The sequence below is a fragment of the Protopterus annectens genome, chromosome 9.part0 (genome assembly GCF_019279795.1).
Source record: "Protopterus annectens isolate FY-2018-M chromosome 9.part0, PAN1.0, whole genome shotgun sequence".
Taxonomy (NCBI): domain Eukaryota; kingdom Metazoa; phylum Chordata; order Ceratodontiformes; family Protopteridae; genus Protopterus; species Protopterus annectens.
In genome coordinates this window covers 872,501,289-872,513,064 of record NC_056743.1, presented here as the reverse complement: position 1 = coordinate 872,513,064, position 11,776 = coordinate 872,501,289, and positions in this window count along the sequence as shown.

Here is an 11,776-nt window from a genome sequence, read left to right as displayed (position 1 = left end):
TAGTCATAATTATAAGGCAACTGCTATCCTTTTCTTGAATCTGAATAAGGTATTTGAAACTGTTACTTACTTTCTTTGCTCTGCTTAGAATGTCTGTAGTTATTGACACCAATTCATATGAACTTTTAAAGTGTCAAGGTGATCTTAATTATAGCTACAGGGGTGAATTAAACGGGGTTCATATTACTCCAGGAACCTTCAAAATGGGTACCTAAGGGATAGGTCATGGGTCCTTTAATGTTACAAATGTGTAAATGATCTATGGTAGCATTGTGGAGCAATTGTTCCATTTTAATATGCTGGTGATACCATTCCTATTGCATATGCTGACTCTATATCACTGCTACAGGAAACACCCCAAATGGACTTAAAATACCCAGTTCCAGAGCTGTGCAACTTGGTTCCAACTGTCTTAAATCTTGTCAGTATGAGCTACTCAGGAATCCCACAATAAATGAAAAGAATGTAATAGACATCTGCTGTAATATATTTGGGAGTAAATACATATCACAATCTTACCTTTAATCACCACGACCACCATTTGGGCATAGCTAAAGTACAGAGGCCATTAGGAGTCATTTATCACTGAAGAGCTACCCGACAGATGATTCTAAGTACTGCACTGAGGCAGCTATTTTGGTGATAATGTTAATTCATGGTAGTACCATACATACAGGACTGTTGCAAAGTGTCATGGGAGATTGTTCAGAACTTTACACCTTGGTAGCCAGGTTTTACAGGGATATGGTAAAGTCTCATGTGGAAGTTGTCCAAAACTTTACACCTTGGTAGTGAGATTTGCAGTAGGAGATTCCCCTTACAACAGGGTTGATAGGTTCATAGGTTCATAGAATGATACTAGGCTATTGGCCCAGAGACCCTTATAGGCCTAGCCAAGAATTTCATGTTCATGTTCCCTCAAAGTCAGCACCTGTTTCCCTTGTCCAGTAGGGACACAGGTGGGATCCCAGGGGTGTACTTTATTTCCCATCTAGTCGTCCAGGTTCCTCTTAAAGAGGGCTAAAGAGATACTCTGTTTGACATGGAGAGGGAGTCTATTCCACAGATGAGGGAGTCTTTGGGACACAAATCTATCCCACCAACAAGTTCTATTAATGTCACAGGGGTTCCTATTAGAACGCTGAAAGCTTAAAATAGCGAATGACCTAAAGGTCAGAAATGCCGGATCTCACTCTGCTTTTTGTGAGACTGCGGTACAGTGAGGATTGGAATATTTGCCCTTTCCTCACTGTAGTGTTAGCGGGGGGCATTGCCCCCCACAATAGCATGTTCAAGGTCCTGCATTTTTGACCATTAGATAGTTTGTGTTTTTGGATTTTCGTTTATGTAATGTAGACCCATGTCACAGACCAGGTTAAGGCCTTGTGTGCAGGTTGTGCGAGTGGAGTTTGACTTACGGATATGCAGCAACTCCATCAAAGCTGGGTCTGAGGTGGCCTTGTATGGCAGACACAGGTCACCTCTGAGCAGTGTGTACGAGACTGAGTAGAGGGACAGGGATTTTAGCCTATCTGTATAAGATAGGTGTTTGATACCCTGGATTTACCAGGTTGGGAACCTCTGTGGTCTCTCCAGCTGTTGCATGTGCTTGGCAAGGTACATGCTGAAGGGGGAATTATACTCGATAATGGGCCTGATAAGGGAGGAGTACAGGGATGTTATGACCTCCTTGTTCCTGGATGAAATACCCTTACTTATGAAGTGGGCCATTTAAAAAGCCTTTTGCACAACGGAGGCAATGTGGTGGTCAAAAGTCAAGTTGCTATCAACTTGGGTGCCCAAGTTCCTCACGACTGATTGTGTGCTTAGTACATTGTTAGTAGCGATTAGTGAGGATGCCATTTTCCCCAAAGGGGATAATGATGCATTTCTTGGCATTCAGTTTGAGGCTATGCTTCTGGCAGCAGTTATTAGTTTGGATAAGGCCCTCTTGGAGGATGTTCATATAAGTAGGGGAATTTAAGGCAGCACCCAGCTTGCAGTCACCTGCAAACTTGGTCAGCCACAGACCATTGGTTTTGGCTTGCATCTCAGAAAAGTATATCCCAAAGAGTAGAGGCCCCAAGACCAATCCATGGGGTACACCGCTCATTACGGGTCTACTGCTAGAGGTGGCTTCCCCTATTTTGACTGAGTGGGTTCCATCAGTGAGCCAATAAGTTACCCATCTAGCAACATACGGGTTGATGCCTAGCTGGGAGAGTTTATCTGCTATACCCGAGTGGGGAATAGTGTTGAAGGCTTTGGCTATGTCAAGGTAGGCAGTATGCATCGTTTTCCCCTCATCCATGGCTTTAGTGACTGTTTCAAAGAAGTTGACCAAGTTTAAAAGGCATGATCTCCCTTTGACAAAACCATACTGTGTGGGGTCAAGCGTTTGGAGGCTGCCTATGTTCTTGATTATAAGGTCCATGATAATGCATTCCATGGCCTTGCAGATCAGGCTAGTTAGACTAATAGACCTATAATTGCATGGGTCAGTGGATGCTCCACCTTTGTGTAGAGGGATGACAGTGGCTGTCCTCCATTCAGCTGGGAGGAAGCCAGTGCTCAGTCTTTGGTTGAATAAGGTTCCTAATGAAGCTGAGAGCTCATGCCTGAGTTCATGTAGGATACAGCCAGGAATGTTATTGGGTCCCATGGAGACTATTTTTTTGCCTTTGAGAGTGCATTAAAGACCTGCTCCCAGCAGATGAGGGGAGGGGGACAGGTGCTGGGGATGTCCTGGTTTACTGATGGGGGATGAGGGGGTGAAGTTTTCACTAAACCTGTTTGCTAGCAGGTAGGCTAAATCTATGGCATTTGTATATATGGTGTTATTGACCACAAGTTCACAGCAGATTTGGGTGTTACCTTTGAGATTGTGGACATATATCAAGAAGGCCTTGTGATCATCCTTAGTGGATGTGGCCAATTTGGACTCAAATTTAGCCTTAGAAGATTTCACCAGTGACCTTATTTGCTTCTTCAGACAAAGTAGAGATTGCTTCCAGTTTGGCACCTGCTCCTTCTTGGTCTTGGACAGTATTGCTGAGTCCATACAGCTGTGTAGGTTCTCATATAGTTTTTTGGTGTAGGCTTGGACATCAGTGCTAGTTCCAACTAAAGGGACAGTGGCTGTGAAGCTGCTTACACCTGCTCTGAGGAAATTGATGGGGGGGGGTCAGGGGAGATGGTGACTTCAAAAAAGTGATTGCTTTATGGTCAGATCTTACCAAGGAGGATGACACTGTAGGGGTGCTACAGTGACTACTCTTGTTGGTTAGTGTCTACCAACTGATGCATTGGAAAAGTCGAGGAATCTCTGGGCGTTCATGTTTGGGCTAGAATAGGTCTTCCACTCTATGGTTGGGTAGTTAGTCATCCAGGATCAGGGTAGAGGGTTGAATCTTGATGAATTCAAGTAAGTCTGGATAGGTGGAGTCATCTTGAGTCATGGTTGGGGGTCTGTAGCTAGCTATGATTTGAATGGGTATTTTTTCAACAGTTAACTGCACTTGGAGTGTCTCCTGTGTGTCATACCATCTGACCAGCCTATAAGTGTGTATGTCTTCAATAAATATTGAAACTCCACCTCCTTTGACTTTGTAGTGCTCCATTTGGGGTCTGAAAGTATGGTAGGATGAGTAACCTGGTAGGGTTGGGGTGCTCTCCATAGCTTTGAACCAGGTTTCAGTGACTGCACAAATGTCAGCATCCTCCAGAATGAAGAAAACCAGGTAGCTAATCTTAAGCAATAAACCAATGAGGTTACTCTGGCTTTTATACTAATTGAAAAAAAGAGTTCTCTCACCATCTGCAGAAAGCCCACATCATCCGATAGTGACAATGTAGGATTGACTCCACAGATAAGAAACTCCATGACATGGCATACAGAAGGCATTTTCATTTACAGTGGGACACTTTCACCGAATGTGAGATGTAAATTTAACTAGATCTGATTCAAAAAGGGGTGTGTCACTCTTTTCAGAAGTACTGTGAATTGAAGATCCTAGCATTATCGTCATGACTGACTACTTAAATCTTTAATCACATTCTTATTTAAACTTTGTTTTCTCTGATGCATAATTGCAGGGATTGTGTTTTATATGCAGTACAAAGTGTCACTGAAGGTAATTATGGAAATGTTTTGGTTCTTTCCCAACTTAGTAATTTGTTTTCAACTTAATATTTAATCTTCTCATGAGGGGGTGCAAATCATTGCCCTGGTCAGATCAATGCTGACCTTTTTCCCTCCTTGTCTCTCTGTGGAATCACACCAATACGAGCCACACACTACAAGACCATCCTTTATTGTGCTTGAAAAAACTGGCCTCTCCTTCCAGGGGTATGGTCTCAACAGCCATCTGTACATTCTCTGAGTTTGAGTTAGCATGATATCGTGAAACAGAGAAGATTATTTCTTCATGTACTTATTGACATTTGTTTATTGAGCCTGACTGGGTAATTTTATCCATTTTCATCACAAGCCTGGGAGAAAAGCTCCAGAAATAAAAACAGAAAAAAATTATATTATATATGCATGTGTATATATATATATATATATATATATATATATATATATATGTATATATATATATATATATATATGTATATATATATATATATATATATATATATATATATATATATATATATATATATATATATATATATATGTATATATATATCCCTAGGTGAAATCTGACAGCATATTACAATATACTGTAAATGCATATGTTTATTAATATTTGCATTAACTGTGGCATGTAGGATAATACACATATACCGTCCTTATTACAAGGTAAGTACAATATTACATAGCATCCATGTTTGTTTTCAAACCACCAGTTATTGATGCTTTTTGTTTGATCACAAGTGTGCAGCTGCACAGCATTTTTCATTTCTCCATGACAGTGCAACTGCAGAGTTGATATATGTAAGTAGTGGCGGTGTGGGGGTGCAGGGGAATGGGGAGCTATGCCTCTACAAAAACATTTTTCCCTTAGATTTTTTTACTCCCAATTGTTGAATTTATGAGCATTTGCTCACATTATTCCTGTTGTGTGAAGTGATCATATGTAGGTCAAACACTTGTCATAGACTTGAACAGATTCCTGCAACCCTGCAAGGCCACATAGAGTGAGACCTCACATCATGACAACACCCTCATGTTCTCTGTCCCTTTCACCTGTACAGTACCTTGTGTATACCCAGTCCAATGGGAGCCACTGCAAAGCTTTTGAATTTCCACCCTTCCTAGAAAGGAGACAACATAATCATGCAGTCCTATGCCCACACACACACACACACACACACACACACACACACACACACACACACACACACACACACACACACACACCCAGGATCTACTCATAATCAAACATGGGCCACTAGCATCTCAGGTAGGAATAAGTCCACTAAACCAGCAGGCTGACTAAATTGTTTTATTAACTGCTTCAAAATTTACTTGTAGTGTAGTTGTATCATAATGTGAACTTTCTGCTGTATGTTAAATTGATCCTACAATAGTTCTACTTAAGTGGGTTCCCCACATGAATGTGCTTTTTCCAGCAAATGTATTCCAAATAACAAAGTGTAATAAATCTGTAAATTACCTTTCACGATTCACCTTTGAGTTACAGCTCCAGGAGTAATCATCTGTCCCTAAAAGTGTGACCCTAGACAGTGGATTTATTGCAGGTTCCAATGTGCTAATGGTTTATTGGGGAAACAACACATTTAACTAGCAAGCTATGAAAAGCTGCAAAGAAGTACATATTCATTTCAGCTTCTGACTTTACCCTTCATTATAGATGGAAAAAGTGGCTCATCTTAAAGAGTTTGGAAACGTACCACTAAATAATCCCTTGTTATGTAATCTGCATGAAGTGGGGAGATCACAGCAACATTCACTCTCTCACTGAGGACACTGTTACAGTGCCGGTGACAATCAACTGGCCATAGTCAAGTAGCAGTTACTAGACATCAAATCCACATTGGTTGGATGTTGTGTATAAATGCCTGAATCTTGTCTACCAAAACAGATTTTTATACTTTTCATCTCAGTCATGGCCACTGATTATCCATGAGAACACTGCAAATGCACATTAGGAGCAACTCAAGAAAGGGGTCATATTGTCTGTCACTGGATAATTGAGCGATGCTCAGAACACTGAACCTAAATGATCGCCATATCCTGTCATGACCGCTAAATACTGAGAAGTGCAAGACGGTGAGTGTTGCATTTTTCTCACTTTCATCCTCTTCTCTGTGTTTGTGCAATCTCTGTATTGGTATATATATATATATATATATATATATATATATATATATATATATATATATATATAGATAGATATATACACACATACAATATTTTATATACATTATATATATATATATATATATATATATTTTATATATAGATATATATATATATATATATATATACATATATATATATATTTTATATATAGATATTATATATATTTTATATATATGAATCCCTATCATATGATAGAAACCTCATTTGACTGAGACCATAAGACTGAAATTTCAAAAAATGTCAAAAGACTGAAAAGTCACTTCATTGAAACCCATAATACTCGATTTCAAATTTTAAACTGGACCATATAAACCCAGACTTGGAGGGGGGCTGTGTCCCCCCACACTCCCCCCTAACTATATGTACAAACTCCAGGATTGCACTATAGTGGGGAAAAGGGCATCTACTGTAAGGTATATGAAAGGTATATGCCCTTTTCCCCACTGTAGTGCAATCCTGGAGTTAGTACATATAGTTAGGGGAGTGTGGGGGGCATAGCTCCCACCTAGTCTGGTTTTATATGATCCAGTTTACAATTTAGTATGTTGAAATTGAGTCTTATGGGTTTCAGTCAAGTGACTTTTCAGTCTTTTGAAATTTCAGTCTTATGGTTTCAGTCAAATGCGTTTCAGTCAAATGAGGTTCCTATCATATGATAGGGATCTATTTATATATATATATAAATACACACACACACACAAACACATTTCTGAGGTGCTGCGGTTTTCATGTGACAATTTTTCTGTAGGTATGACAAATAGAAGGTTCAAGGAATGTACAGCTGGTCACCTTAGTGAAATGAAACACAAGCTGACTACCAATTCACTTAGTAAACATATTTTAGAAAGAGATGAACAACATAGTTTTAAGTTTATGATTTTAAAAGTAATATATAACCCTTTAAGGGGAGGTGACATGACGTTACTAATAGAAAATGAGGAAATTAAATGGGTATTACGTATGAGAGCTTCCATATCACCTGGCTTAAATGACTATTTCACCTTAAAACCTTATTTGAAGATGTCACATCAGAAGGCATAGGATTCTGTCATGTGACTATAATTAAATATTTAAGTTGAGAGTGCTTTCTGTGTATCCATGTTCGCCTGAGGAATCCTTGATGGTGAAAGTTTTAACTTTGTTGGTTGAAGTTTTAACTTGCAATTTTTAATAAACTCTTTGTGTCTCTAGTGCCTCTTTTCCTTGGATTTTTGACTGTCGTGTATTGAGGGCTGGTTAACGATCAACTTGCTGTTTTTTTCTGAATTTCTGAGTGTTTACGGTAGTTGGTAAGCATTTCAGAGCTACTTTGGATTATAATAGTTATTCTACCCTCTACTAGCAGTATGGCAGCTACAGTTTTTAAGACTTTTGGGGAGATTGTTGATGTTGGTGATAACCCTCTATTGACAGTCATGGGTATGAATGATGTTCGAATTGTAACTGAAGAGAATGCTTATTCGGATTTACTTTCTGCCTTTAAGCTGAAGTTGCGAGATTTTGAACATACTGTTATGGCACATAAGCGACTACAATGGCAGAGACTGTTGTTTGAAGCATACCTGCAACATAAGATAGTGCTGAGGGACCTTCAAATCTTAGAAATTCCCTCTTACAAAGACAAACAACCTGATTTGCTCCGTACATGGCAGCTCATTAATTTGAGCTGCTCGTTCCATTATATGGAACTAATGAATGCATATTTCCAGCCTCTCGAGCTAGATCTCCGTTCTAATGTTGAAACTTGTTATAATGATTTAGTCTCGAGCATGGAAAGTAATGAATATGCAACACTTCTTAATGAGTCTTTGGGCAGATTAACAGTTTTTGAGAAGTGTTTCATAGAGGGCAAAAAGAGAGCTTTTGAGAGATTTAGCTGATTTTGAAAAGGGGAACATTTTTGTCTGGCTGAAGGAAAAGATTATGACCAATCAGTATGCTCATCAGCAGTCTGAGGGATCACCTACTTTGGAATAAGCACTTCCAGGAACATCACTGTTAAAGACAATTGAAGTAGAATGGTTAACTGCTGTGCCATTGATGGAAACATTACAAATGAGAAATAAACATATTTCAATAACATCAGCACCAGTGTCCAATAATGATAATCGGCTTTGTAGAGAGAAGGTAGTGCGGGTTGATGCAACGCAGATGCATGCTTTGGATCCCGTGGAGTTTCCGCTCCTACTGAATCAACCCCTTCCAATGCCTAAACCAATGACATGAATGCAGAGCCTTACAGCGAAATAAACTGGGAGACCCTAATCAAGCATCCGTTCACCAAGAGCCAAACCAACAAGTGAACTTGGTATTTAATTTATCTGACTATATGCTTAGTGATGCTGAATTGTCTGTGCTAAATAGGGGCCTGACTTTTGTATCCTCGGTGCTATCTGATATTTCTAGAAGGCTAACTGAAATTAAAAGTTTTGTTCACAATTTGAGTTTGAAGACAGGTTTTGCTGATACTGGTAACTATGCTGTAAATGATTTAAAATGGAGTAGTGTCATGCCTCAGAATAATGGGGCATTACAAATATTTGAAAAAGCGTGACATATATGATTTATATGAAAAAGATAAAGTTGATGAATACTATAATTTGACTAAGGATAAATGTGATGCTATTCGTTCTTTGGATGATAACCCAGATTTGGTTATTAAAGGAGCAGATGAGGGTGGTGGCATAGCTGCTATGAGTAGAGATTTTTATTTTGGAAAGATGTTTTTGATGTTACAAGGTGAAGAATATCAAGTTATCACAAGAAAAGAAAGTAATATCTCTTGTCTTAAATTAAATAAGATCTTGTGCAGTATGCATGACAATGGTGCACTTGATGACAATGTAATTATCTGTATGTTGAGAATCCTAAAATACCAATTATTTGTGGTATATCGAAGTTACATAAGAGCATCAGTAATTCGCCAATGAGACCTATAGTCTCTGCTAGGGGGTGGGTTACTGAGCCAATATCTAAATACTTAGAAAAACAACTTAGACCTGTATTGGATAAAGTAACTACCATTTTAAAAGATATGAACACCTTCCTGAAACATTTTTATGAATGGTCATCAGGTCAACTTTCTAATGAGTCTTACTTTATTACAATGGATGTTGATTCACTTTTTACCTCCATATCCCATGATTATGATGTCGAAAGTGTGAAGCTATTTTTGCAAAGTTTTTCTGATTATGGTTTTGATAGAATCAAGTTATGTGAATTGTTGACATTAGTTTTGACTTATAATGTCTTTATTTTTGACAACAAGTTGTACCATCAAGTTAAAGGTGTAGCGATGGGCACTGCAGTCGCTAATACCTATATTAACATTGTGATGTACATGGGGAGGAGAGATATGTATTATTGACATCCAATTCTTTTAGACAATACATTACATTTTAGAAGTGATTTGTGGATGACTTTTTTGCTGTATGGGAAGGTAATACGGAAGTTTCAGGATTTTTTAGTGTACATTAATAGCACCACTTCATTTTTGAAATTTAAACATGAGATCTCTCATCATCATATCACGTTTCTTGATGTTTTATTGAGTAAGAGTGAGGTTGGGGTAATACAAACAGATGTATAGGAAAGAGGTTAAACGTAATAATTACTTGCATTGTAACAGCATGCACCCCCTTTTATGTTTAGTAACATAGTTGGAAATCAAATGCAATGGGTAGCGAGATTAAATACAACTGAGATGAAATTAGATCAGCGGTTTGATTGTATAGGTATGGATTTTGTTAACAGAGGGTATTCGAAAAATGAAGTAGATAAGTAGATAAAATATGTAAAGACATTAAACAACAGCAGTTAAGAAATGAGGTTCAGCCTTATTTTAGTAACACATACCCGTTGGGTATGAGGACACTACCTATAACAAAAAGAACAAGATATATGCTGACATTTAATAGGAATACTGAGGCAGTTAAAATATAGTTAGACACCATTGGCCAATGTACAGGGTTTGAAAGAGATAGCTGCAAATCCTCCTATGTTCTGATATAAGCGCAACTGTGCTTCGAAAAAACATTATGCTATAAGGAACAATCTAAAAACTTTTTTAGCAGTATGAGAAACAAACATGGTACAGTTAGATGTAACAATGGTGTCTATTGTTAGTACATATATACAGAAAAATCAGTAAGACCTCCAGTGACAGGTAAGGATTTTATTTTGTATGCATATGGAAATTGAAATACAAGTAATTTAGTTGATGTAGCTCAGTGTGAATCATGCGACAGTTTTTATATAGGTATGCCAAATAGAAGGTACAAGGAATGTATAGCTGGTCACCTTAGTGAAATAAAACCGAAGTTGACTACCAATGTACTTAGTAAACTTATTTTAGAAAGAGTTTTAAGTTTATGATTTTAAAAGTAATATATAAACCTTTAGGGGGAGGTGACATGAAGTTACTAACAGAAAATGAGGAAATTAAATGGGTATTACATATGACTGCTCATATATCACATGGCTTAAATGACTATTTCACCTTAAAACCTTATTTGAAGATGTCACATCAGAAGGCATAGGATTCTGTCATGTGACTATAATTAAGTATTTAATTATACAGTGTTTCCTGTGTATCGATGTTCACCTGAGCCTTGATGGTGAAAAATTTAACTTACATTTTTTAATAAACTGTGCGTCTCCAGTGCCTCTTTTTTTCCTTGGATTATATATATATATATATATATATATATATATATATATATATATATATATATATATGGTTCCCTATCAGAAGCCTGAAACACTATAAGCCTGAAAATCAAAATCCTGAAACCTCAAAATCCTGAAAACCCAAAATCCTGAAACCACAAAATAGACATACTGACGTCATTGTGGCTTTGCTATTGTTAGCTCTGTGGTGTTAGGTCATGCGTTGGGTTCAGGTAAGTGTGCGGTTGGTTTTATGTTAGGGTTAGGGGCGGTATAAGTGAGTTAGGGTTAGGGCGCAGGTTAGGCATGTATGCAGTAGTGACAAAAATTAGGGTTAGGGGCGGTTTAAGTGAGTTAGGGTTAGGGCGCGGGTTAGGTGAGTGTGCGATAGTGACGGACCTTAGGGTTAGGGTTAGGGTTAAGGTTAGTCTGTAGATATTAGTGTGTTTGTATTGGCATATTAGCATTATTTGTGTTTTCAGGATTTTGAGTTTCAGGATTTTGAGTTTTCAGGCTTTTGGTTTCAGGATTTTGATTTTCAGGCTTATAGTGTTTCAGGCTTCTGTTAGGGAACCAAATATATATATATATATATATATATATATATATATATATATATCTATCTATATATATATATATATATATATATATATATATATATATATATATATATATATTTATAATATGTATATATGTATCTATATATCTATATCTATATATCTATATACATATATATATATATATATATATATATATATATGTATCTATATATCTATA